Here is a 27,250-nt window from a genome sequence, read left to right on the forward strand (position 1 = left end):
TCGACCACTATCAGCGGAATAGAAAATTACTCCCCATTCAAGCCCGGCGCTTTGTAGTTTTTTTTTTTTTGAAGCGGAGAATCCGTCCGTATGAATTGTAAAAGGGCTAAGGAGCTTACGAAGCTTCTTTGTCGTGTTCTCCTCATCCGCGTGTCCGTTCTCTCCTTCGAGGAACGTATAACCTCCAGCCATCGCGGATATTCTAGGTCGCTTATGTCGGCGACGAGAGAGAGAGAGAGAGAGAGAGAGAGAGAGAGAGAGCGACTTAGAAAGCGCGACGCGAGTGCTGCAGAGATTCTTTCTGCTCGAGAGTAGTAGAACGAAGAAATGAAAAATAAACGTCGATGGCTTTTCAATTGAGATGCAAATGGCTCGTAGGCGACGGTCGTAAATCGAAAGCCTCCGCTTATGGCTCGTCTGTTTAATTGAGACTGACCTCTCCTAGATTTTAACGACTCGTCCGAGAGGCGTTTTTTTTTTCTTCTCTTCGCTCAATTCAGGGCGAAAAATTGCGAGGAGAACCTGTTGGCTCGTGCGGCTTTATGACTCGCGAATGTGTCTCCTAATGACGCCATCGGCTGTATGCGGTAGATGCATTTGGAAAAATTTTCATTTCGATGGAGCTCGAAAAGTTTTACCGGTACTTACGCGGCTAGTATACGACAGTCCTTTTATCGAGGCGCTTTCAGCGGCGCCTGATCGAGGGAATAAAAACTTGATCGATCATTCCGATTGAATGCCGCAGCGGAGGAGCTTTTCACTCTCCGCCGAGCTGTAATAATGTCAAGAGCTTCTCAATAAGCTTTCTCTCTCTCTCTCCTTCCCTCGTTTAACGCGTCCGAAAGAACGCGTCGCGTCGGCAAATGATGTCAGCGCCGAGAGAGCCGCATCAGCTCGGATCGATGAAAGGAGAGCTCGAATGCACCCCCCAAACAAACAAGGTCAGCGGTAAACTTTTCTGCCGGCAGATCGCGATAAGAGCAATTAGCGCTGGGCCTTGGGCGATAATCAAGCCTCCTTCCTCTTTCTCTCGTCCCTTGTACAAGACCGGAAAGTGGCTAAGTAGTCTGCTCTCCTCCGTAGGAGCTCTGAGAGAGAGAGAGAGAGAGAGAGATAGTTTGCCGAACTCGGCCGGGCCACTTTATCGCCGGTATCCTGATTCCGTGCAGGTATGCCCCCCCTGCACACACAAGAGCGCGCCGAAGGAGAAGAGGAGAGTTGAGGGACTTCCGAGAGTGCGTTTTCGAGCCCTCTATCAGGAAACAATCGGCATAGAAATAGCTACTTGTCGCCTTAGCGTATGCAAATGCGCTCTCGGTCGTGTGATGTAGAGTACTACGTGCAGCTGCCCTTATTGTCGAATTTTTGCCGCCTCGCATACGAAACATACAGACTCTCGGCTGTTGTATATTTTCGCGTGCGTTGTCTCGCGGAGGAAAGTTCGCCTGCATAAATGGAGGACTATTAAAATATGAAATTACGCGAGGCCAGCTTCAGACCGATGCTCGTAAATTCAGCTCCCAACTGTGGGAGTGAGGGAGAAAGATAATAATGCCGCGAACTCTGACACGCAATTACCGTCGAATCAGAGCCGTTTCACGAACACAAAGCCCGCGGTTAAAAGACCGAGCCGCAGTGAATTCATTTCAAGCGAAGGAGGGAGGGGGGGGAGGGCTATCGCGAGCGGTATATAAATTGCGGCGTGCCTTATCTGTGCCTTCTTAATGCAGACGCTGCGGCGCGATTATCCGCGCGAGTGTCGCTGCGGAAATCGAGAAAATAGCGCGTGTCTCGGTTAAGGCCGGGGGGATAGCCGGATTATGTCAAGAGTTGAAGTTTCCAAGTCCTCCGTTAGAGATATATATATAAGTGGAAACAATGCCCTGTCCGGAGGATGAGGGAGAGACTTGGGGATAATCGATCTCGGACTGGGCTTTAATTATAAAATCGTGCGATTCTCCAGTTTATACCAGATCGTTCGTTAATTGCGATTTCTCTTTCTGTTTCAGGTACGTAAACTACAGCTGATTTACCGAATTCGCCTCCCACGTAAGCCATCAAATTCTCCTATCAATCTCGCAGCGCTTCGACGGCAATGACACTTCCAGAACCGTGTCCAGCGAGAATCGGGCACTTACAGCCCCTCCGTTAAACGGTGCAAGCTACCCGCATCCCTGCATTCTAACCCCCGCGCGGGCAGAGAGGGAGATAACAATCGCGTGAAAAATCGCGTCATCAGCCGCAGGAGCCAGCTAGGGTCAGGCTACGATAATAGCTTGCGATGTAAATTCGTCGGAGCGCGATTAGGACAAGGCTGGGCTGGCGTGCGCGCATACGCCGTGTACACGGCTTAAGCCTCTCCCGGATGCTGAAAATTATCGATTATCGCCCGGCGGCGGCAACGGCGAACTATCGCTTAACCTTTCGGAGTGCAGGAGTATGCCACAGCTGTATAGGTAGGCAGAGCTCGCAGAGTCGTAAATTAGTTATAATTCACAGCGAGAGATACACGAGAGCGAGAACCGCACCGCCGTCGTATTAGCGGTAATTCTATCCTTTCGCCGTATGTATTCCGGCTGATATTGTGTTATGGGCGGAGAGCTGCGTTGCTTTGGATATTTGGAATTTACTTGCGATTTCGTTCGCCGGATTGTTGGGATGGTATTGTAGTTTGCTGGACGCGCGAATGTGCGGTTAGGTTTTCGCGCTGGGAATTCGCAGTTATTGCGCGTACGATGATACAGGGATTATATTTTTTAACGTTGTGAATGCAAACTAAAGTATGGTTACGGATACCGTGATTATTCCAGTTATATTCACCTGATACAAAGCTTTTCCTGAGAGGAAGCAAAATTATAAATATTAGAAAATTAAAAAGTAATCTTGATACATTTCCATGCTTATTTACCATTCGTAAAGTAAGCTCGACATTCAGGCATCTCTCCTTTGAAAATTGAAAAAGCGCCGCCCACGCTAACGAAAAGAAACTCCCACGGGCTCATAGTATACAGCTTCAAAAGAGATTCGAGCACATTCGAGTTTCGCGTCTGCCGAGAGGAAACGAGACACATCGCGCAGATGCGCGCGGGCGATCGGTCAACAACCCGGCGGCGCAAGGCCTCGCGTGCACTGTAGTCCATTAACCCAATTAATGAGGCGCTCGTTAATTTCCATCTCGCGGCACGACTCTGCGCTAACAATCGCATAGTTATGCGATGTCGCGGCGAGATTTTCGGACTAATCGCGAGGACGTAATATTCCGATGATTGCGGGCGATCGATCGATCGCCATTACGGCGAAGTGTGCCAGCGGCAAAAAACCACCACTAATATCGCGGAGTCAATCGGGTCCATCGGGGAGCGAGCGAACTAGATCGTCCTATTCGTAACTCTTTTAATTCTCCGTCTTCGCTCGACTTCTGCAGCCGACGTGGCCATCATCACCATCATTCTTTCGTCCGCAATTCTCTCCGTACTGGCAAGGAAGAATGCGAGGAGAATCGATCGATATGATTCCACTGCGCACTATCGCCGGGAGACACTCGCAGCTCTTCTATAGACATACGGCGTTTTATTTACGAGAGCTGCATTTATAACCAAAGACGTATACACAGAGCTACTTACTTCACGGCGGCTTCGTGGACCGGAAGATTAGTTTGCCGAGTTTCGCAGGGCTATATGCCGCGCGTCTGGGACGGGCTCGTCGTCCCCTCGCTTCCGGAGATTTTCGGGAGTTCAAGCCAGTCCGGCTTGCTATTGTTTGCTCGTAATTGTAATTAAGAGGATTGGAAGGAACTACGCGATCGCGACTTGCTTTATTTTCGTTGATGTAAGCTCGTTTCGGGGGTTGGATGACGAGTCCGCTTCTGTTACCGCTCGAAAAGAAATCATCCACAGCCACAATCAGCACATGGCGTTAACTCATCGAAACAACGCGGGATACAATCCCCCGCAAAAGCCAGAGTCGAGTCGAGCCATGGCGTATCCAAATACTCACGCGCGCGCAAAGTTCCGAAACCGCGATCCGATCGGATCTCGTTTAAGCCGCACCACCGCCAGCTTCTATTCCCGTGTGCTTGGCCCGAGCGCGAGCATTAATTAAAAGTAATTATAAAAGCTCGAGAGATCCGCGCGTACCGCCGGCCAGAATAGCCGGCTCTCCACGCCGCTGGCTGACTGCCAGACTCTCGCTCGGGCTCGAAGAACGCAGCTGCAGCCGTTGTTTGGATTCCCAAATTTCGGAAGAGCCGGGAGTGAGGAGAGCAATATCCCCAGGCCAAGAACCCGCTGGAATTTAAGTAGATACGTTTAGTGCGCGATGCGCGCGAGATAATTAATTGGCCCGAAGCGTTCGCTAGACGATGCTGCCGTTTTGTTTGGCGATCGGTTGCTTTAGTAGAGGCAGGCGACTTTATTCGGATGGGATTTCTCGCGCGACTGGGAGCCCCGGAGCGGAACAAGCGACGTTTATGCAGAATCGATTTTTCAATAAAGCTCAGCTGATAGTTGCGCGCGTTAAAAATGTTTCCAGGTGTTATGCGGCTCTCATCCGTCGGCAAGGCATTATTATATTCTTTAAATCCCAAAAGAGAATACAGCAGCGCACACTGCGCCTGCATCGCGGAGAGGGAAATCGATAATGCTCGGTTTTAATTCCGACTGCAGTAGCGCGCGCGAGAAGCCATATTCGCCGCTCCACATTTTATTTCAATTACATTTCAATCCCTCATCTCATCCTCGTTTTGGGTTTCCCGTCGGCGTCTCCGCGGTTGTATACGCAGGATATATTACGCGCTACGACGTCCTAGCATGTTTATGCAAAAATAAAATTTAAAAAAAAAGCTCTCGAGCCCCACAGCGCGACTATTTTATTAGCATCCGCGCGGCACACGTGCTTTCCGCCGCGGGACTACATCGCACTACAATATAAGCCGGGAGACTTCGCGAGTCGGAATATCAAAGGGGGTTGCTGTGCGCGACTACTCGCTTTCCCCCGCGCGTAGCGAGAAAACGAGGCACTTGGACGGGCGCCGCACACGCTGCTCGTCTTCAGACACGACGACGACGACGACGACGACGACGACGACGACGACGACGGGTAACGAGGTGGTCTTGTTACATCGTGCGCGAGCGAGACCATGCAGCAGTTTCCCAGCTCTCTCGGCCTTTTTGCAGCTTCCGCGTGTGCGCCGCTGATATTGGAGTACAAAGCCGAGAGGGCGAACTTGCCTGCCGGGGATACACGCGTGGTTGGATATTTTGGCTGGACACGAAGCGTCGCGATAATCGATGCGATGTAATCTAATAGGGATTCGATTATCAGTCGATCTCTGGTTTGTAAAATCTCTCGTCGGTCTTTCGCGTACACCTACTCCTCGAATTTCCTCTAATTCGGCGAGTGGAAAACGCCCACGTCAAACTGCATCGCGTATACATATAGCCTCGAGCGTATAATAGAATTTCAAAGCGCGGCCCGAAATTACTAACATTTATCCAATCACCATAATTGCCGAGCTTCGTCTGCGCTGCGGCGAGTGAAAATCGACGGGTTCGCGCCGTGCATGGCTCTCTGCTCTATTCAGAGGTGTACGCAGGTGGAATCGGAAGCCGAGCCACCATTTACATGAGATATGACTGCTACGCTTCCTTTTTTTTAAACAATGTATGCCTAGAACATACAGTATATACGTATATGCTTCTAATCCAAAGTCAACAACGAAACGGTATTCCTATTACACCGTCCAATAGCTCCAGAGCTCCGCCCATACAGTTAACACGACAACGACAAACAAGCCTCGAGGCGGCGGCTGATGCACGCGCGGCTATATTTGCCAAATCGAAATTTCTGGGCGGAGTTGCAATATGCCGAGCACGACGCCGGCGTCATAGCGGAAGAAAACTCCCCGTCGTCCTCGTCATCGTTGTCGTGCATATTGTAACACGTTATATCCTAAACTCGCGCGAATCGAAGAAATCTCAGGAGCCGCACCGCGCGCGAGCTTCGAATTTCGTCCCGGATACTCGGCAGCGCTCTCTCTCTCTCTCTCTCTCTCTCTCTCTCTCTCTCTCTCTCTCTCTCTCTCTCTCTCTCTCTCTATGCAGCAGCCGCCGACGACGATCCGAGCGTTTCGGAGTTCAACGTCGTTATTCGGCTAATGCCGCGCGCGTTTGCGGCTGCGAATGCCGAAATTTTCGCAAAACGAAACACACGGAAAATAGAGAATATGTATAACCAGTCGACGGCCTGTTTCCGTATACCGCGAGCTGTTTTTAATAAAAGCTCTCGACGTGTATCGATAGCTGTTTTAATTAGCGGGAAGCATTTTTCAAGCAAAGCCCGCTGCTCTACTCGGGAATTTATCGGGGTAGGGAGAAAATTTTCAGGAAAAAGTCGGGCATGTCGGGGAAAGAGGTAAAAAGCCGGAGAAGAATTATACGAAACGCATCGCGTCCCGACGCGGAGAGAACGAGCGCGTGGGCGGACTTAATTAAATTTTTTCGCGCTCCTCGGTTAATGACTCGGCCAAGGAGCTGTCGGAGCGGAGAATTTTCCCGGAAAATAGTCCAGCCCGCGGGGAAATCCTTGTAAATCAAGCAGCGTGCATAGGACTGCGGAAAATTCGCCGTTTTGCGCTTTCAATTTTCCGCATACGCGAGGAATGTAATTTGTCCCGAAGGGAAATAATCGAGTAGTGGGACGTTTGTTGTGGCAGCTGCGCAGCGGTAATTCGATGCCGAGAGGGTATAAGCATGAAAATTTCTCAGCCTTTGTCACGTCCGGGAGGAAAAAATACGACAATCGATCGGGCGTAAGTAAAAGCGATCGGATACACATCGCGAGCTAAGTAAGAATAAGAGAGCCGAGAGAGAAAGATTAAATTTAGCCCGTTCGACGGGCTAATGCGTATGGATTCCTGGCGCGCTGATTTATTTCGTTTCCGCTACTGCGGTCACATCCGACGCGCTAATTTCTTCTGCCGCGAGATCGAGTCCCCTCTTTTTTGCGTCGCCGCGCGGGCGGAATAAATTTTCGAATCGGGAAATTCGCGAGCGATAAAATGTGAGTCGGGCTTGATTAGCGATTGTTCCGTGGAATCTTTTAAACTCGCTCGTATAGTCTCGTAAATAATAAACGACGTAGCTCTGGAACCTTTTAATCGTCTCCGCGTCGCAACAACGACGGCGCACTAAAATAAACGAGCCGGCGGCGCATTCCGCGAACAAAAAGAGCCCCGCATCAGACACTGCCTACTACTTCGGCGCCGCAAACATGCCGCGCGGCAGTTAGCGAGAAATTGCCGGAATAGGATAGATAAACTGCTCTCTGCACGTACATACGTATACACACATGTCGACGGCAAATTGGCCCGAGAGGTCATGCGTGCAAGATAGTACGTTAGTAGAAAAAAAAAAAAATGAGGGGGGATAAAAAGCGGCGCGCTCGCGTGTGCGAGAGCTCTCGCGTAAAAAGCTGCGCGTAGAGAAAGCCGCGCGATAGAGACGCGGATAAGACGAGCGAGTTTTCCGCTAATGTCGCGCGCGCTGCGGCATGTGTATATGTGTATATTATGGATGTTAATGCGCTATCAAACTTTACGAGCCCGCCCCGGTATTTTAGCCGCAGCCCGTGTTGGTGTTGGTGGGTGTCTTTGCCTGTATACCTCTAATGTCCTGTGTAAAGTTGGCAAATTTCCGAGCAGCGCGACGATAGTTTATATCGCTTCGCGTGCGTTTTGCATGCAGGTGCGCGCGACACACTTTTCGGATGATATTTTCTCTCTTTGAATCGTCAGTTTACGCGGTATTTTTTCGATATAGGAGCTGAGGGTATATATGGAAACGTAATATTTCGGTGAAAAAGAAATGTATCCGCAGCGGCTTGTTTATTCGAGGACGTGATTGACGAACGCGCACCTGTTGATTTTTAAAAGTTACAGAGAAGTTCAATTGCGAAGCGAGTATTTTTTCCGCGAAATGAAGCACTCACGCGTGTTTGTATATTTAAATTCCATGTATTTTCACTTCGTTTTATTCCACATAGATTCAATAACCATCAGCCTCGACGCAAACTGTGACTAAACTCTTATTTTACGCTTAAACAATCGCGGCCCTCGTCCGTAGAATCAAAGCTGCAAAATATACCCCCATCACAGAGAATCTCTATCGAAATAATGAGAGGCCATCCGTTATCCCTATAATCGAGTACACCGCACACACACAGTCGCGTACAAAGTTGAACGCGCAAAGATCAACGCGGTGTAATTCTCCTTTCCCTCTCTCTATCCGCCCGGGTATACATCCCTCGGGGGTCAGTTCGCGCTTACACGGCAGGACGAGCCTCGGCACGCGAGAGCTGTTTCGCCCTTCGAGTGATTTTCCGGCATCGGAGAGAGAAGTCTCTAAGTCGCCGAGACAATGAGTGTAAACAGTGTAATACAGACACAGATCGCAGCTCGAGTGCTTTCTATTAGCCGCGATTCGACGAGATCGCGTGTGATTCGACGTTGGAAATTTTCTCGGTTTCTATGTGACTAATTGCCCTCTGCGAGCTTTGCTATAACGAGTTATTATGAATAAACAAAGCCAATATTCGATCGTTAACCGCGCGAGCGGTTTCGTTCGCCCGCGCCTCATTTTCCAGCAATATCGCGTAACGATTTACGCTGCGAAGAGTAGAGAAGTAACGGTTGATCATTATACACCCCCCGATCATCTTTCCGTGAAAAATTCCGGAAGGAGCTTGCAGCGCTCGCCCCCGCAAATGTCATATCGGAAAGCGATTAGCGCGAGTATTAAATTGCGCCCCCTGATACTCGCGGCGGCGTATTAGGAGCGATTACCGGGCTTTTAAGCCGTGTAGCGATACTCGCCGACGGGACGTTCCTGAAAAATAAGAGAAGATCGATGTATACGTGTGCGTGTGTATACGGTAGCAATAGACGCGATCGTAGTAATTATCGGCAGGCTGATCGACAATTAACCGCGTGTAACGAAGCGCAGTAATATAAAACACAGCGCAATCTCCCGCGACGACGCCGCCGGGGCAAATGATGTTTTACGCGCCGGCGACTCTCCGCCTCGGCGAGGTCTAAGTAATCAGAGGGAGAGAGAGAGAGAGCTGAGCTCGTTATACGAGAGGGCGTCGAGTCGCGTGCATATTGATTAATTGCATAGCGCAGCCCTCGAGTGCGCCTAATCCCGCGAATTTGCGCAGCTCCAGTTTCGTTGTACGTATAAACGTGCAGGTATAGCCGAGCTTTATTATTCTGCTAGAATATTTTTGTGAGAAAAGGGGTGACCGGTCTCCGCTCGATCATCGTCGATAATCCCAGCCGACTAATTGTGCTCGTTCTCGCTCGTGGGATTTCGGTTTTGGAAACGTATCGAGATGAGGAGCTTGTAGAAGCGATGGATTATCGTCGCGAGGCATCTCTGCCGCGGCATCGCGTCAGGAGGCGGTGTACGCACTTTCCCGAGATCATCCTATGCATTGTTGCGCGGCGAGTGACTGGCATGGTAACCGATGAAACGGCTGTTTTTTCGAAGCTCGCATGGAATTCGTTTGATTTGAATAAAATGAGCTTTTACTTTCTACTTTGGAGAGCAGATGTATGTACGCATAGATTACAAGTATATATAATGAATTCAAGTTCTTCCTTTGTTTGAACTGCATTACTCGGAGTAGTCGAACTCTTCTTACGAAAATATATACACTGATAAAAGTTTAGGGCAACTATTGCATTCGTTGAGTACAACTGTTGTACTTTCTATTTGAGAGAGTAGCAGCCCCGATTTTGGGAGCTCTGGTGCCCCAAAATGCGAGAGAACTGTCGCTCCATCTATAAGTACTACACCTGTTCTAAAATAAAGACACTAGAGTGCTTATAAAGTCAAATATAGATCGGTCTACACATAATACGATAATATTTGTATTATATATTTGTTATTAGTTATTTATAATTATTAGAAAGGTAAAAATAAAGTAAAACAATATAAAATTATAAACTGTTGATAATTTAGATGTCATGAAGTCTATGAAAATTTTGGAAACTTTATTGATGCATTCGTTTACAAAATTACAAAATATATTTTGAAATTACATAATGATTATTTTGTTGTTGAATAGAGATAACTAGAGCCATGACAGGTAAATTTGAATATTTGACAATTTGTGTTTTATATGAGATATTTGTTTTTTGTATGAGAAATGCGTGAATATGATCGTCAAAAGTATTTTCTTCAAAAAAACTTAATTCAAAGAAAATTTCATTATTTTCACATACTATAATAGATAATATTTTTCCGAATTCTTTTTCAATACTTTTTAAACTTGTTACAATAAAATTTCCCACTTCATAAACAATGCCATAGATTTCAACTTTACCATAAAGAATATATTGTTCGGTTTTTAGTTGTTCGCAAAAATCAAAAATCCAAGTCACTTTTGTGAGGTTGTGCAGTGATCCCCGAACCGAAGCGAACAGTCGTCTCCCGCTTTTCGTGCGACAGTAGCGCTACTCCGTAGCAACTGTTGTCTTTTTTTGGTTCAGCAGTTTTCTCAGTGTACCTATATGCATACATTTCACTCAATTCAAACCTACATACGCATACTAAAGAAAGCACCAGCTCCCGAGTCCATTCCCGCGCACATGCCGATCTCTCTTGGAAGATGACTCACGGCGGCCGCTTCGGGGCTATAAATTTGCATTTTTCTCTCTCTAAGCCTGACTGCGCGTACGCGCATAAAACCTCGCGCGGAATCGAATCTCTGCCGACGCGGCGGGTGTGTCTCTTTCGATGCTCGAAGCTTCTTCTTCCCACAGGCGTACAGTGCGCCGCATAATATAAAAGTTATTCCGCGAGGCGACGGCGCTACTCGCATTAGATTTGAATCCATTTTAATTTATCGGAATTCCAACTTTACGCATACGCGATAGTTCAAGCACGCAGGAGCTTTTTCTCAGAAAAAGCTCCTCCATCACTCGCGCTTGCATACGAGAATTCCCTAACGAAAAACGACCGCAAACACAGAGAGGCATCTCCATAGATGAAAAAGTTGACAGCGAGGACAAAGGGGAAACGATAGGCCCGGCCGCCTAAAATTCATGAAAATTCAGCAAGCATATTCCCTTACAGCCGTTCGCGTCGCAGCAGCAGCAGCGGAGAATCGAAAAATTCATCCGGCCGCGTTTTTCCTCTGTCAAAGTCGTTGAGCCTCTCGCGTGCAAAGCCGAGCATCTGCATCGCAAAAAAGCACGCGTGAATCGATACAGCTGCAGCGGTTCTCGTTGACGAGAAGAATAAGCGAGGCAAGCTCGGTTATTGCGAAAAATCACGGCTGATGAATCGCTCGTATGTGCAAGTACGTTCGACAGTCCTCTGTTTCCAAAACAACGGACTTTTATATATCCATACCGACAAGTCTTCTCTCGCCTCTCAGAGGACAGACATCGACTCGACAGCTGGCACGAGTACTCGGTATCCTTGAAATTATATTACATTAAAACGAGATCGATTCAGCCCCTCGCGTGAAGCATCGCATCGTCGGAGCATCTCCTCTAATTCAACTATTCCGAGACGCCGCCCCCGGCGGCATCACACTGCGTCTAGACGCGTTTCGCGCATTTGCTTACCCGGACCGTCTCTCTCTCTCTCTCTCTCTCTCTCTCTCTCTCTCTCTCTCTCTCTCTTCCCCTCCGACACTTTATATCGATTGAGCTCGCATATTTACAGCCAAACAGAACCGGTGAATTACATCTCGCCGACAAAAAAAGAGTCTGCTCTCTTACACGCCCCCTCGATTTGTATACCCCTTTTGGGCTTTGCCCTTTGCTCGTATATTCCTCTCCCGTGTGCGCGCGGAGGGTATTACGCGCTGAAAAATGAACAGCGACCCACGGGCCGTTGTATAGCCAGCTGTGTGTGTGTGTGTGTGTGTGTATACGAGGGTTATGAAAGTTTACGTGATGTATTATTTTTTAGGGCTGTTGTACCGGCGTCACACAGCCATCCGCGGCGTACATTGGATCAATTTATCGGCGGAGTGAGCGTTAATATTAAAGGGACGCGCCGGAACTGCAGTTTACCTTCCTCTCCGCTGCAGAGTAGCGTTATGCACACACGCCTCGACTACTGCCGTCTTTATTTGCCTTCCTTTCTCCCGCGTCGCGAAACTCGCTTTCCGTACACATCCGCACGGCTTCGGCCGTATAACTTTCATCTTTTGAAATACGCGCCTTTTTATTGCCGCCACCGCCGCGTATATCCCTTTCAGCGTCGCGAATTCCGCACGAGATATAGAATAGAGGCTCTCCTAATCGTCGCTATTCCGTATAACACACAACGAAACTCCAGCTCGCCCACACTACTTCTACATTTATGTTCTCCCGAGCAAAAGGGATGCCGGTCCAACGCACTCGCAGAGCCCAAGAAACAAGCCTTCCTCTCTCCCTCCTCGGCTTTCTATACTCCAGTCCGTGAGCACAGAAGCATCAGCAGCAGGCGTCATGGGGGAACAGCCGTCGCGCTTATACACATCGCTGTGCACGCGTGTGCGCGGGCGCCATGTTTCCCCCCCCCCCCCCTCCCGGCCCAGCAGAGCCACCTCCACAGCGCTGCCAGCAGCAGCCCGAGCCTCCCCCGAGTCGCAGAGAGAGAGGAGAGTCAGTGCGAGCCGCGTACGCGCCCAGTTCGCTCGGCGACGACGTTCTTCTCTCGTTATCTCCCCTCTTTCTCTCGCTTTTCTCTTCACTCCATACGCACTTAGACCGTCCTCGTCGCGTTCTCTCATCATCGCGGCGTTGTACACGGTGCGCGAGTGGATATCATTGTATGACGATAATAACGTATAACCAGAGGTGCTAAGCGCGAGTGCAGCAGTGCCGGACAGTGTATTTAATTCTTTTTATCAGTTCAGTGTGAGATTTTTCGACCGAATCGCAGGTGCCCTCGGTACGGAGAGAGATTGAGAAATCGGTGAGTCTTTCTCTCAGTCATTACACGTGCGCGTGTAACTCCTCGGTTTATCAACTTTCACTGCAGCGTCGACGAATTTTCAAGCGCGGCACACTTACATCGAAGACGCGGTTTCATAACTCGCTCGCCGGTACGGTCTAAATAAATTACAAAAAAAAAAAAAAAAGAATCACCGTTAAATTAGCCCAACGAAGCGCATTCCTGTACAGCCAACTCAGCGCTTTCGAGCCTTTTAGCGTTAATCGCCTCCGACTAATCGTCCGGCGAGTCCAGTAGTTCGCTGCAGCGACTAATCCGCGAGAAAAAGCTCAAGACTGCGCTTGTGTGTTCTATTAATAAACATACCGTCTGCGCAGCTCCTGCTACGGCAGAACGAGTATATGCAAAGCGCCGAGGCGAACGAGTTTTTTTAAGGCTACTACACGCGAGTCGTCCGCTGGAGAATCGCTCGTTTATAATCCTCGAGACTAGCACCACGTGAGACTCCGCGGAGTATAAAAACGCCGCACGCGGACCTCGGGTGCAATGACCGCGCGAGGATGTAGCGAGCGAACTCACGACGACTTAGTTCTTACGTAAGATACGCAGAGGCGATGGAAATTGTATAATAATGGCTCACGCGCGCTTTAGTCAGTGGCGATGAGCGCGAAGAGAAAAAAACGAGATCGACCAGTGCTCGCGCGGTTTGACCGGTCGCTACTTTCGGCGAATCTCGCTCTATCGATCTGTTGCCGATGCTATATGCGCGGCTGCTTTTTCCTCGGCTGCGCGCGCAACAAGTTGTTTACGTTTTCTTTTTCTTTTTCCTTTTGGTCGCGCTGGTGCGTGATTGTTGGAAAATGTTGCTGTTCGATGACTGCGTAGTGCGATGCTACTGCACTCGAGTGTTATGTTTCCACGAAGACTTGGAAATAGCCGAAGAAGCGGAGATCTAAAATTAGAAATAGACTATACGGCAGAGAGTGTTGTACTGACTTTTGACGCTCGCATATGCTTAGTCGCGAAGTGATATACGGCGTAGACGTGAACAAAGAGAATATTTGCAAACTTTGTCTTTGAATGCCGATATTCTCTCCTTCGCGCGCACACATTTCTTTGGCACTTGGCAAAAAAAAAAAAAAAAAAAAAAAAGCAGCCGTTCGAATACACTCTCTCGTCTCAATGCTCCCTTTCACACATCGGCGTATAAGAGAGCAGCGCGACGTCGCAGGATCGCGTGGCGTAAAAAACGCGGAGATGAAAACTTCTCCCTCGCACACGCGCTGCAGCACACGTAGGAGGCGACAAGTGAAATCGCGTCGCTGCGAGTAGACTCGAGGGTAAACATAGCGGTTTACGTACGCGCGAGATTGATTCCATGGCTGCTGAATGACTCGAGGATTCCCCCCTCTCTCTCTCACGTCTTTTCATAGCCGTCGTAGAGAGGATGTGTGCATTATATGGTGTGCAGCTTCTGAGCAAACGAAACTCGATGCCCCAGAAGCGTGTTTGTTGACTTTTTCCATAGCTTTTGTTGGAATTCAGAGAAAAACAATGCGAGGTATAAGGAAAAGCCCGATTATTCCGAGTGACGACGAGCGCAAGGAAAGCGCTTTTATAAGACGCTCGCGCGGGTAAGCGGCTTACGAACGAAAACAGTTTAGCGTGAATATATTAGCATAGTTATATAGTCGAGCGAGTTGTTTCGATTCATTCGCCGTTTCCCATACACCATCATCGGCTCTCTTGATATCGAAAAACTTGCAAATATTCCATCGTCAAAGCCGAAAATTCCGCTCTCTCGTTTATTATCTATCGAAAGCCGATACGCGGCGAACTTCTCGTGATATTACGCTACTGCACAGACTGAAGGCGCGACGGGAAAGCAAATAATATCCGATATAGGCATCGGCTTCATTCTCATTCCCTCGATACATCCATAAGCTCTGCTGTCGTATTCACCGAATAACGACGAGGTCTGACGTGTGCACTGCCGCAGTGCACTTGTAATATACGAAGGGGGAAGCTCTGTCTCTCTCGTCCCTTTTTTTCCCTACCGCGTCGCGCTCGATGACTCGCTTACGTCGTTATTGCACACACACACGTGGTGTACAGCGGAAAAGCTTATTTTTTTATGCTCCGTGTGTTTCCTTGCACCGTAATATGACCCGGTCACACAACGTCCGCTGATGGGATGGGCGGAATCGAGAGGTGATATTCGCCGGAATGAATTTGCGCGGATAGGAGGGTTTTATATCGAACGGGTTTCCTGGTTTTCGCACGAGGGCTCTTCACGCTGATATTCCGCGCGAATAAATCACTCGGCGCGAAATCTCGTCATACCTTTGCACACACGCAGACCGCTAGAATTTCAGTTCCGCAACCCAGATACACGCGCTGCAGTTGGCGTAATTATCCAATTCACGATGAAGTGCACAGTCGACGCTTGGATGCGCGAAATATGAGGTCGGCGTTGAATACGAGCATTTTCGGCTGCGCGAGAGCGAGTTTATTTATCTCGAATGAATCGTAAATAGCCCAACTCTTTCGTCGACGGCCTCGGATCTCCTCGGGATACGCTTCACATTATTCGCTCTATTCCGAAAGTCATCCTCCGGAACCCTGACGAGAAGCAGCGACTAAACCACAGCAGCCGACCTCTGGCAACGGAATATAAAAGCCGGGGCAGGCTTAACACGCGCCTGCATGCACTCTCTCTGTGAAAGACACACTTTTTTCTTCCCTTCCGGTCTGAGGTTGAACTCCCTCCCTCATCTCGTGCGCGGCTGTCACGTGTTGGTGTGATGTCGCACGAGAGGAACTAGGGATTCCGGGAAAGGGCCACGAGTTTAATTTCACCAAGAGAGACAGAGACGAGTAGTCGAGAAGAGAAGAGAGGATTGAAGCAGCTTGTACGTTGTCGAATACGAAATTAGAGGACTAAGGGGTGAATTAACGCCGAGACGGGAGGGCGACGATAAACAAACGTCGGATGAGCAATGTCTGCTCTGGAAGGATTTTTCAATTTTCTGCTTATTCAAGTGTCTATACTCGTTGCTATTTTTAACGCGCATGGAAAATACAGCGCAGTGCATTTGTCCGGATGGCAGTTCGATCAAAAAACACGAGCGCGTGGATCCCCGGAGCTAAAACGAAAACATAAAAAGAGCCAACACGACAAGCGACATCTTCTCAAGGAATGCAAATACACAGTCTCCGTCGTCGTAGTCGTCGTCGTTGGCAGACTGAATAATCCCGGACGACGCGCACTCGTGCAGCGAGCTGACCATAAAGGCTGTAATTCATCCGGAAGCGTCTCTCTCCCTCTCTCCGATGTCTCGCTCTCTGCATCAGGCTCTCCTTTTGCTGAGCAAACAATGCCGTAGCGGTTCGTTGTCCCTAAAAACTCCAAGGCCAGCTCTTCTTTTTCTCTCTACCTCCTCCATCCTTGGCTTCTCGATTACTCGATGCGTCGTCGCGTGCATCGGAGCATCGCTCGTCGAATCTTTTATTATGTGGACACATACAATTACGAGGGCCGGGCTTGTCGATGCGAGAGTGATCGAGTGAATCTCGATGTTGATGCTAAATTTTTAATAATTATGCCACTTCGAGCCATCAGTCAGTGCATCGCGGTAACAGATTGTCCGAAAGTTTGACGACGAAGTTGAAGAAAAAGAGGAGCATCGTCTTCTCTGCAGCGGAGTCTCGTGTATGTGTATGAAAGGGACGAGAGCTCACGTGACGTATTGTCATCCGATATTTAACTCAAACACAATACGAGACAATCAATAGCAATTAAGGGGGATTGAGAGAAATTGACGTTTATTATATCCTCGCTGTTCTCGCAGGAGAGAGTAGCAGCGGCAGCATCACGTCTTGATTGCCGACAGTAGCGAAACATCGCCGCGGCTGAAAGGGATCGTCTCGAAGACGTTATCTCCGACGTATAGACGTCTTCGCTTCAGCCGAGGAGCGAGAGAGGAGTTCATTCGCCGCAATTGAATTTTTCCTTCTCGACCATCCGATGACGCTTCGAGTGTCGAAAATGGAATTTCGATCGAATTCGCGACAGCCGGCGCGTTTATAAATCAAACGATCCTTATCAATTCTCCATGGAAATTGCGAACAAAAATATCGCCCGCATGTGTGTGCGCGTATCCGGAAATCAATGAAAACGCAACGATTTCCCGGCATCGGAAAGGGCTACTATTTAAAGCTCATCTTGATAAACGCGCGCCGCCGGGAAATCCGTGCGTCGCTCGCATCTGTTGTGTCTCTCCGTGTGTCCGAGAGCCAGAATCACCCCTGAAAATTGCCAGCCATCTGCCGCCGACTAACGACCCCCACTGTACGCTCGTATGACGCGATTCCGGAATTATTTAACGCGTATACGAATATTACACCGTATGCTGACCCCAAGTCTTCCCTCAGATAGTGTCCTCCACGAAGCAGTTTGCGTTTAGGGAACAGCTATTCGAGCTGCCTTTATCGCGGCTCGTATAAAGTCGACAGTCGATACTATACCTCTTCCAGCGAGTCATAACCGCTGGAGGAAAATCCTTTCCACATCATACGTCGATAATTAATTCACGAGCCGCACAACATCGGCAGCTTTCCGTTTATCATCCCGACTATGGGAAAGGTGGACGCGTCTTCCTCCTCCGAGACGGCTGCAGTCGGAATTGAAATTCACGGCGTCGCCCGCGAGACACGCCCGCCGCGGCGAAGAAAGTCCCGAGAGCGCTCACCTCTCCCCCTCCCCCCCCCCCGTGAATCATCGGCTCCGTCTGTGTCTCTGCATCCGTAAATAAGCGCCACGACTCGGACTCGAAACTTCTCCCCGTTCGCGCGTGCATTATACAGGCCTGAAGCGATCGATCGGCGATTTCTCGCGGAAACGAGCTCGTTACGCCAGTTATTACGGCTCCTGCGGATGTGCGTCGATGAATCGGCCCGAAATTAATCCGGACGCGTGCCCCCGGAGAGAGAGCTCTGATAAGCGCTCCTCTTATCTCCCCGCGTTCTGTACACAGCCGATCGAACTGAATGGATTCGGGAGTTCGATTGTTTGCAGTTTAAAGTGGATGTTTGCCAGATAATAATAATCCACCTCTACGGCGCCTTTTGAAAAGCTCGAAAAAAGGGTCGAGCGACGAGGAATTTTTAGCGGCACAGTGACATGGATCTCTCGGATAATTTCTCTGGACTACACGCAGTAGCAGCGAGTCGAGTCGTTAAGACAAAGCGAACGACACATGCCGCGGCCCGAAAGAAACTTCTTTCACTCGAATATGACTTTATCTCTGAAAACAGCGCGTTCTTCATCTGCCCCCCGCTGACATTCACATTGTGTTCGCCTCTGGCACATTTTACGTACTTACACGTCGTCGTCGTTCCACATTCCATTGCCAGGCCGCTTTTTTCGCTTTCGCTCGCCTCTAACACGTGTCCGGGAATATAACTGCATCTCTGCGAACGCAGCAGCAGCGACTTCAAAGCTCCTCACTGCAGCCGTGACCCAAAACGCTTCGAACACGCGGGGAACTTTGCTGCAGCGCCGCGGCAAAAGTGCAGCGCAAGTTTACGACCTGTGTACACACACGCAGAGGCATGTGCAGTACTGTGTAGGTGTATAGAGGAGAGCCTCCGAAAACGTCAATCCCAATTTGCCAGCAGCGCTTTTTCCCACTTGAATAAGAGATGAAGTCGAGGCGCGGAGCGAGTCGATTTTATTAAGCGGCTGGTTTGCTCTTTTCGCGGCACTCGGCCGCTTCCAACTCGTCGATCGAGTGCTTTCTCTCTCTCTCGCGGGCACTACTGGGATTCGATGTAAAAGAGAGCTTTTAGCGAACTGCCGCTGTACTGTGTACTGAAGCATCAGTTGAATTGAAATTGGATTGGACTTTTTTTTCCGCGTGTCATTTCGTCAGTTTGTTGCCGCGAAATTAGAAGCGAAGTGGATCTAGTGCTGCTCGGAAAATCTCTAGTGCGCCGCCGTGTTTGATTAACGCGCGGGAACAAAGGAGAGCTTTCAATTCAGCTGCAGAGCTCTAGAGGGCATAGAAATTAACATCGTTATCAAGCGGTGTGTAGCATGCACGGCTACAACAATAATCAATGCGTTGAAGATAATGTGCTCGCGCAATAAGTCATTCTAATCAGTCGGAGCTTGCGTGTGTACACCACGCGGCGTATGAGCATTAGCATAATTATCGAGTCGGCTTTCAATCCTTCGTGTACTGCATCGATCAAAAACTGGGCAAAAGATTTTCAACCCTATATATAGTATATCGTATACAGCAGTCGAGGAAATTCGAGCGTGATATACAGGGCGCTTTGAGTAACGGGCCAAGTTTCGCTCGCTGGGAAATGCTCTCAGCCATAAATCGATCCTCATCACTGCTCTATACTCCTCGAAACTCGCGCGAGTTTGCCTTCGTGTATATAATAACCAGAGACGTGTCTTTGTGCGCATCAGTCGTCGATGGAGTTCTGCGCGAGTTTCATGAGCGTTATCAGCTCGAGTATCTCTAGTCTACACTTATGTGCCATCTGTCGTTCACGGATCGTTGCCGCATGTACACCACGTATAAGCATATATACACGCGAGGCTGTTTATTTTCGCGCACAAGTATATCGAGAGCGGAGCATCTAAACGATCCGCGGCCCCCAATCATATCGTAACGTATAATAAAGATATCTCGATCACACAGCGCGACCATCCACGGAAACGATGAATCATGTCGGTTACGCTCGATTCGGCCTGCATTAAGCGACGAGCTATATAAACTTTGACGAATCGAGGCGCGGCGATTCGCATTCCGCCGCGCAAGTTCAGCTGCCGTCGACTCCGCCGCTGGTTTAGCATTCGCGATGTTACCGGCGCCGGAAGCATATATATACAGAGCGAACCACACCGTATACACGGGGAAGCGTATATACACACACACACACACGCATAAAAGCTGGAGCGGAGTATTAGGAATTCAGCATGTGCAAATGTACGCCTTACAAGAGTCGTAAAGCTAAACGCGGCGCGCGGGTCAGCGTTTCGCTTTGGATGCTAATGGACTGCGCCGCGCCGCACTGCTTATTCGCTATATATGTACAGTCGCAATATTATACGCGGGAGGATTTACGCTGCTATACTGCCGCTATTTTATGTACACTTAATATATGCCCGACGCGCGCGGTGGGAATTAGTTTTCGAGGAGATGACGCATGCCAGCGAATGTGGGCGTAATTAGGCAGAGGACGAAACATTGCGAAACGTCTTATGCTAAGTTTTTTGTATAATGGAAGCTGTAGGATCCTAATGCCCTTTTACTGCACATCATCGAGTATTATAATAATGCATTGATGCGAAGATATTTGCACACAATGCAGGATAGAGTCGGGGACTGACGTATGCAAGAATACGAACATCTCGAGGACGAGCTTTAGACGATACTAATCATTGATTTATTCGCTCTGTCTAATCATCATTTTTCTTTCTGTGTTTCAGGTGAGTGTCGCGGTTATTCCTAGCACCGACATCTATCGTCTCGTAAGTCAGACCCAAAAAAGCCCTATAATAAAAGAATCTCTCCGAGATCTAGATTCTCCGAACTCCCGCGCTCTTTATTTACAAAACAGCGCTCTCGATTCCCATCAGCGCCTCGAGCTCCTTATTGATTATAAAATCATATCTTCTTCCTTCCATAAATATGCATGAGAATATTGTCGAGCTCTACTCGAAGAACTTCTCAACGCCAGCGCGCTGCGGCAAAGTTCAGAGCGAAGAACGAGAGCCAATGACCTCTCTCTCTCTCTCTTGCTAGCGCTGTGAACGCGATAAAAAAGCGGCGCATATAGTTATAAGCCCTCGAAATTAAAATCCGAGAGAGAGAGAGAGAGAGAGAGAGAGCTAACATAAGCATAATCCGCTTACGCTGCGCGCGACGAACCTTTCCTCCCGTGTGTCGCGCAGCAGAGCACTCGAAAACGCTCCGATATTTATTAGCCGTGAAATATTCCGCGCGCGCGCGGTGTGTACAGTGTGTGTAATTCTTCGCCGCCGCTCCACTTCGGAGCGCTACATAAGAGAGCCGGGCATTCTTATCGTCCTCGAGAGATGATAAAATCTGACGCTTGACTCATCTCGCTCAAGTGTAGGTAGATACGTATATAACGACGGCTATGCAAGAGAGATTGTTGGAGCGAGCTAGAGGAAGAATAAGAAGAAGCTCCCGGGCGCTCGCGCTCTGTAATTTCGCCGGGCGATAAATTTCGCTTTACGGCCGAGCTTTTATTTTTCCGTACCTCCGCGGTTCTTCTTATCGAGGATTCGGCAGTAAAATTTTTGCCCTCGCGCGAGAACGGCTCGTTTTGTTTTATTCAATTATGCCTTAAGCCGAGAGTGCGATTGATCGACGCTGACCTTTGATACGCTAACGATGTGGCGCAACGTCCTTTTGGCATCAGCGGAGATATATAACAACTTCACAAGCATTTTACAGTAAAAACTCTATCCCCAGAGCGCATTAGCATATCCAATCCCCGTATATAAAATACGCGGTAATCGTCTCCTTTTCACACCGACTCGAGAGCAATAAATTCACCTACCGCAACAGGATGAATCAATAGCGGCGGCTGAGTAAAACTCCTCGTGTACATCTCGGCGATGTATCATCCCGGAGGAATTTTCCCGGGGAACGAAAGCAGCGCGCGACGATCCACGATATAATCCAATTCATAATACGCCTCGCGGCCGCCGCTTTTCGTTGCTCAGGTATAAGCTCGATCCTGATGTGTATAACTTATGAATGAAGCCGCAGCTAGAGAAACGAGAGCCGCTCGCTTCCACGCTAGCCACGTACGCCGGGGCTTAAGTGCACACGCTGAGCGGGAGTGCTCGCGCAAATATCGAGCTTGTGTGTGTGTGTGTGTGTGTGTGTGTGGACGGACAATCGTGGGGGGCGCGAGAAGGAGATAATTTGGAAAAATCGCTCGTTGCTAAAAGCTCCGAGTGCAGTTTTGACATTTTAAAGAGAAACTCGTATCAACGCTTTAAAACGCGCTCAAGTTGAAAAAGCCCGCGAGACAGGCGTGGGCGCAGTGCACGTATCCCCCCAACATAATGTATTACGAAACGTCTGCGCGGCTGGAATCTCGCCGCGGTATAATAAGTGTGTGCATGGGCCCCGGAGAGTTTTTCCCGTCTCTCTCGAGCGGTCAACGAAAAGCCTGGGATACTGCAGCGCTGCCCGTTTACGGTAATCCCGGTTTTGTGCGACACGCTCGCTGCTGCTGCTGCTGCAGCTCGACGAGCTTTGAGTCTACAGTTATAGCTACTGCTCTCTCGTGCCGGCGAGTTTTCTTTGTGCTTCGGCTGTCGTTGAGATTCTTACGTAACTCGCGCGAGGATATATTTTTCTTTTTTATCTTTGTACACAAATACCGACGACGAAATTGAGTAGCTTCTGACAGGAGTCACGTAAAATACTCTTCAGAAAATTAAAATTGAGCCTCTGATCAAAGGGCTCGAATCGTTTTCGCCTCTTCTTTTCCCGGAGCTACTTTCAACTCTTTAAACCCATCGGCGCTCGCTCTATATAGCATGAGCGTGACATCAAAGCGGAAAACACTTTCCGCCGTCTCGCCTGAAAAGACGCTCGCCGCGGCGATCTTATCTGCGGCTCTTTCTCCATTATTTCATACCAGGGCAAACACGCGGCTCGCGGCGACATTATACGCGTCTAGCATCCGAATCGCTGCTCTTTACAACATATGTGCAGCCGTTTCCACGAAGTGCGCTACGATGAGCAATTTTACGTATGTGTGCAGTGCGCGCATAGTCATCGCCGGGATTATTCTCGCACCGACTCAATATGCGGCTTTAAACGCCGCGAAGTTTTACGGCTCGGCTATGGAAATCGCCGACGCGACCATTTTCGAATGTAGGACGTCGCGTTTTACCATACCATACACACGCGCACACAAAAGGCGATGACATTTCACGCTTGATTCGCGCGCTCTGCCCGATTATACTCGCTTTCCCACGACTCGTCGTCGTCATACAATTCGCGGAGTGTATGCGCTTCGAATATTCACACCGCACAGCTCGCGAGACTGAAAACCAATGGGTTATTTCGGGAAACTGTGATCCAATGCGCGACAGCGGCGTAGCCCAAATTAGCGCACAGAGACTGAGAGAGAGAGAGAGAGATGAATCGATAAGCGAGAAACGGAGCATCAGAGTGCAAAGACCTCTCGCCAGGGAGAATCGATACGTGCAACGCAGTTGCGTACGAAATCGCGACGTCAAAATACACAGACCACTCAAGGCCATTCGAGCTCCTATGAGCTCTGCAATTATCTCTATCCACGACGCGCCGATTCATTCACCTCTCGCGAGCGTATAACACACACGCGCACACTTTATATACCTGCGTGAGCTGTTTCGCAAGCTCCGTTGAATCATCGATAATACCCGGCGCCGAGAGGCGTGGGCTGTTCCTCCGCGAGCGCACTCGGGAGATAATGGGCTATCTATCTCTCTCGTGCTATTTTATTGTTCTCCGCGTAAATGACTATGATTCGCGCGATCTTATGCTCCAGAGGCGATTGTACTTTAAAGCCGCGCGTATAGAATTTCTCGTGTATCGACGCGCGAGAGCCGATGTCCCCCTGAGCGCGACGGCCAATCGGATTAATGCCAGACGAGCCGAAGAAGGGAAACGCAAAGATAGAGTGGGAGAATTGAGATTCATCCGACGATCGATCGTCGTTTTCACGCCGGCCGGATGTCGCGCGCTATGGTAGTGGACAGCTATTATCGAGAATACCGGGGCTTTCTCGCAAATTCTTAACAAACTTGGAGGGTAAAAAGAGGATAGCTTGCGCTGAAATCTCGCGGAAGAATTATAAAGTTCGAGGAGGAGGAGGAGGACAGAGAGAGACGAGCGGAAGAATTTTTCTACAACTGCAGCGATATATATATATATATATATATATATATAGTGGAGACTTTATTAAGCTCATACTTGCTCTCCTCCTTTTTTTGCGCTTCGCTTAACTTTGTTAATTTTGCCAAAGCGCAGGCGAGCGCGCTGTCATTATGCGCTGCAGTGCCGATTATGCGCCGGATATAGTACAAGAGAGGAATAAATTTCAACTCGCGACTGCTTGCGCGCGGGGGGTGTTTCGGCCATTTGTATAATTATTAATAAGAGAGAGCTGGCTAACTTTTGCCCCGAAATTATTATGCGATTCGTGCGATTACTCGCATTTGAATATTATTCGGGTATGCTGTGTGTATCGAAGGTTTTTATACAAAACTATTAACTTTATATACGCGATGTATACGTATAATAAAATCCACGACTTTTACGAGCCCTTTTTTTAAACCATAACAAGTTTCACCGGAGTTTTTTATGATTCTCGCAGTGTCTAAATCTGATCGGTTTTTATGGGACACACTGGCCGCGTCGCCTCTCGGCTGGAAGAATACAAATATTCAAGCGGAGGAAAGAGTTGTGGCCAGAGCTCCTCGAAAAAATTCAAGCTTTGAAAGCATTTTTCCCTCGCGATCCGAGGGAGCTTTGCATTTTTCGCTACTCGAGCGCAAGAACAAAGTCGTTTAGCCTTCTTCGTTATGACTTGACCCCATAAATCAGCGAAATGGCTAAAGAACTTTTTTAACGAACGCAAGCTCTCGGCAACTTTTTCAGGATATTTTTCAGGATTTCCTCTACAAAATACTAACGATCAATCGATCGGCGCGAAAGCTCGCTAATCAAAGCGATCAACGCGCCTGCTGCAGCAAAAAGCGCATCGAAAAAAGAACTTCCAATATTCCTCGGCAAAGGGAATGACAGACCAGCCGTATAGCCTCTCCTTGATATACACGAAATTGGCCAGCAGTTATATAGGCACGACAGTTGCGAATCTGGCCTGTTATCGAGCCATCTCTCTCTCTCTCTCTCTCTCGGTGCAGCCGTCGCCTTCGTTTTTCCACACGACTCGTCGTTGCGACTTCTTTCCGATAGATACTCCGTATAGTTTCGCGTGACGCCGCGTCATTTAACAAATTTCAGCCCTCTGACGAGCACTGCCATATACTATATATACACTGGCGAGGTATTTCGTGTCGGATTTATGGGCCTAATAAATTTTTCCGCCCCGCGACGTAATGGCCGGCTGCATACAGTCGCCGATGAATAGTTCGCCGCTAATGGCTTATTCGCTCGCAGCGGCCGAATACGCGCGCTTGTGTTTCAATAGTTTTCATCATCGACGCTGGATCAAAAAAAAAAAAAAAAAAAATATTGACTCTCCGAATGAAATGTTTGCGCGTTCGAAGCGTTTTTAGCCGGATTGCGCGCGTGTATACAGATCGAACGAAATCGTTATTACGATTCCGCGCACGGCTGCTGACGTTCCCGTTAAACACACGTGCATTATCCATCCGAACGAGAGCGCACACATTCACGCGCGTGTTTTATATAAATACGGTGCGATGCGAAAAAAGCGTGGAAAGAACACAGCGGAGCGCGAATTTTCCGCCGTCGACGGCCCACTCGAACTTTTTCATCGAAGCCGAATCCCGCGCAAAAAAAAAGTAAATAAAAAAAAGTCAGCAAAGTCCGCAGCGGAATTCTCTAGCGGCGGCCCTGTACTTCAGGTGCAGTTTTCGTCCGAGTAAGCACGCGCGCATGCGGTGTAACAGCAATAACGCGCGGCACCGTTTTTCCGGTGCGGCGCAGATGGCGTTTCGCGAAAAATTCCGAAAAAAAGGGTTATCCGGTGATTCGATCTCGCCGACGGCTTCCGTGCGACAGCTGTGAGCGCAGTGTTTTGGAACGCGCGAGAGCTGCGTTGCAAGTCCGAGAGTGAAAAAAAAAACGGGTAGCTTCGATCGACTGTGCCGACAGCTAATTTCTTGGCTTTTTGTCCGAAAAAGCGTCCATTGATCGCGACGCCGTGGGAGTCATTATTATTTCGCGCTGTCCTGCGGACAATAGCCCTTTTTGCGATCACGCGTGCGTGTGTTGTATGGCAGCGAGGTTTTACGCGCGACGAGGACAAAAGAAGTAATTAGAAAAATCGCGACGCAATTTCGCCGTGCGCATTCGCCGAGGTGTATATGTATAGATGTATGAGCAAACATTGTTAAAAGGGCGGCTGTTTTAATTTAACGAAAACATGTGATAGCTAGCCGGGAAAAACCTCATCATTTTCTTTGAATTTTCAGAGTAATCGTAAAACTAACCCGTTTTGAACTGACCTCTTATTTTCCCGCACCGCTTGAACTTTCTAGTAGTCTCTGGCTGGCGACGACAGGTGGCGCATAGGCACTTTCACGTTTCCCTCATCTGAACCTGCGTGTCGAGCCGTTATATACAGTGCTGTACGTAGATCGACTCATTCGGCCTAGGACCTAGGCTGCTCATGCTATAACTGCCTAGTATCCCATTCTAACGAATTGGGACGTCTTACCGTAACTTATTCTCTCAAATCCACGAAAATCTCCTGCAGCAGAGCGCGGGAGATCATCTCAGAAAAAAAAATCAAATCTCCCGTTCAAGAAGCTCCATTCCCACGCGAGAAGCGCAGCGAAGGCGTATGTTTGCGTGAGTGTAGAATCGCAAACAATACACTATATACTGCACTGGCGTCTCGAGGTGCGTATAGGACTATGCCTCGGCGCTTCAATATTTTATCGCGTCCGCGCTTATGATACGGCGGGAAACTAAAAGCAAACAGTACCCCCTCCTCCTCTAGAGAGATTCAACGTCGCAGCCCAGGTAAACAGAACGATAGCGCGCGAGACACTCCTTATCGTCTTTCGCTCGGCAGTACACCTCTCTTGTATACACGTATATATATATATATGGGTATGTATATATATATATATATATATATATATATATATATATATATATATATATATATATATATATATATATATATATATATATATATATATATATATATATATATACCTGCGTAGGTATACGACTTTGAGAATACAAGCCGATCTCTCGACGCTCTCTGAACAGACTGAAACTCAATCTCGCTACTTTATGCCGCTGGAAAAGTTTCGGGACGAGAAAAGTAGAGAGAGTTGAATGCATTGGACTATTGTCACTGCTGTGAATTTGCATCTACATGATTTAGTCGGCTTATACCGCGTAGGAAAGAAATATCAGTCTCGCTGGACTGCAGTGCGTGGGGGCAAAGTTTCGGAAACTTTAACTACCTCTTGCCGCGGAAGTCGAGGAAAATTTCATCAGCCGAGAGCTGAATCCGAT

The 27,250-nt window shown here is 48.7% G+C and overlaps 1 protein-coding gene across 8 annotated transcripts in view; it reads left to right on the forward strand.

Annotated features, from left to right (window-relative positions):
• The window catches only part of LOC100116437 (dystroglycan), a 66,563-nt gene that overhangs the window by 12,484 nt on the left and 26,829 nt on the right, over window positions 1–27,250 (forward strand). For 4 of the 8 annotated variants that reach the window (XM_008213026.4, XM_031929777.2, XM_031929778.2 and 1 more), the window contains exon 1: window positions 12,657–12,974. The exons of 3 other annotated variants lie outside the window; for them this stretch is intronic. The gene's annotated coding sequence lies outside the window, so the exon portion shown is untranslated. Of the gene's footprint in view, window positions 1–12,656; window positions 12,975–20,460; window positions 20,503–27,250 lie in introns of those variants that run through there. One more of the 8 variants, XM_032599662.1, reaches the window with a different exon arrangement.

Source organism: Nasonia vitripennis, chromosome 4, assembly GCF_009193385.2.
Source record: "Nasonia vitripennis strain AsymCx chromosome 4, Nvit_psr_1.1, whole genome shotgun sequence".
Lineage (NCBI taxonomy): Eukaryota > Metazoa > Arthropoda > Insecta > Hymenoptera > Pteromalidae > Nasonia > Nasonia vitripennis.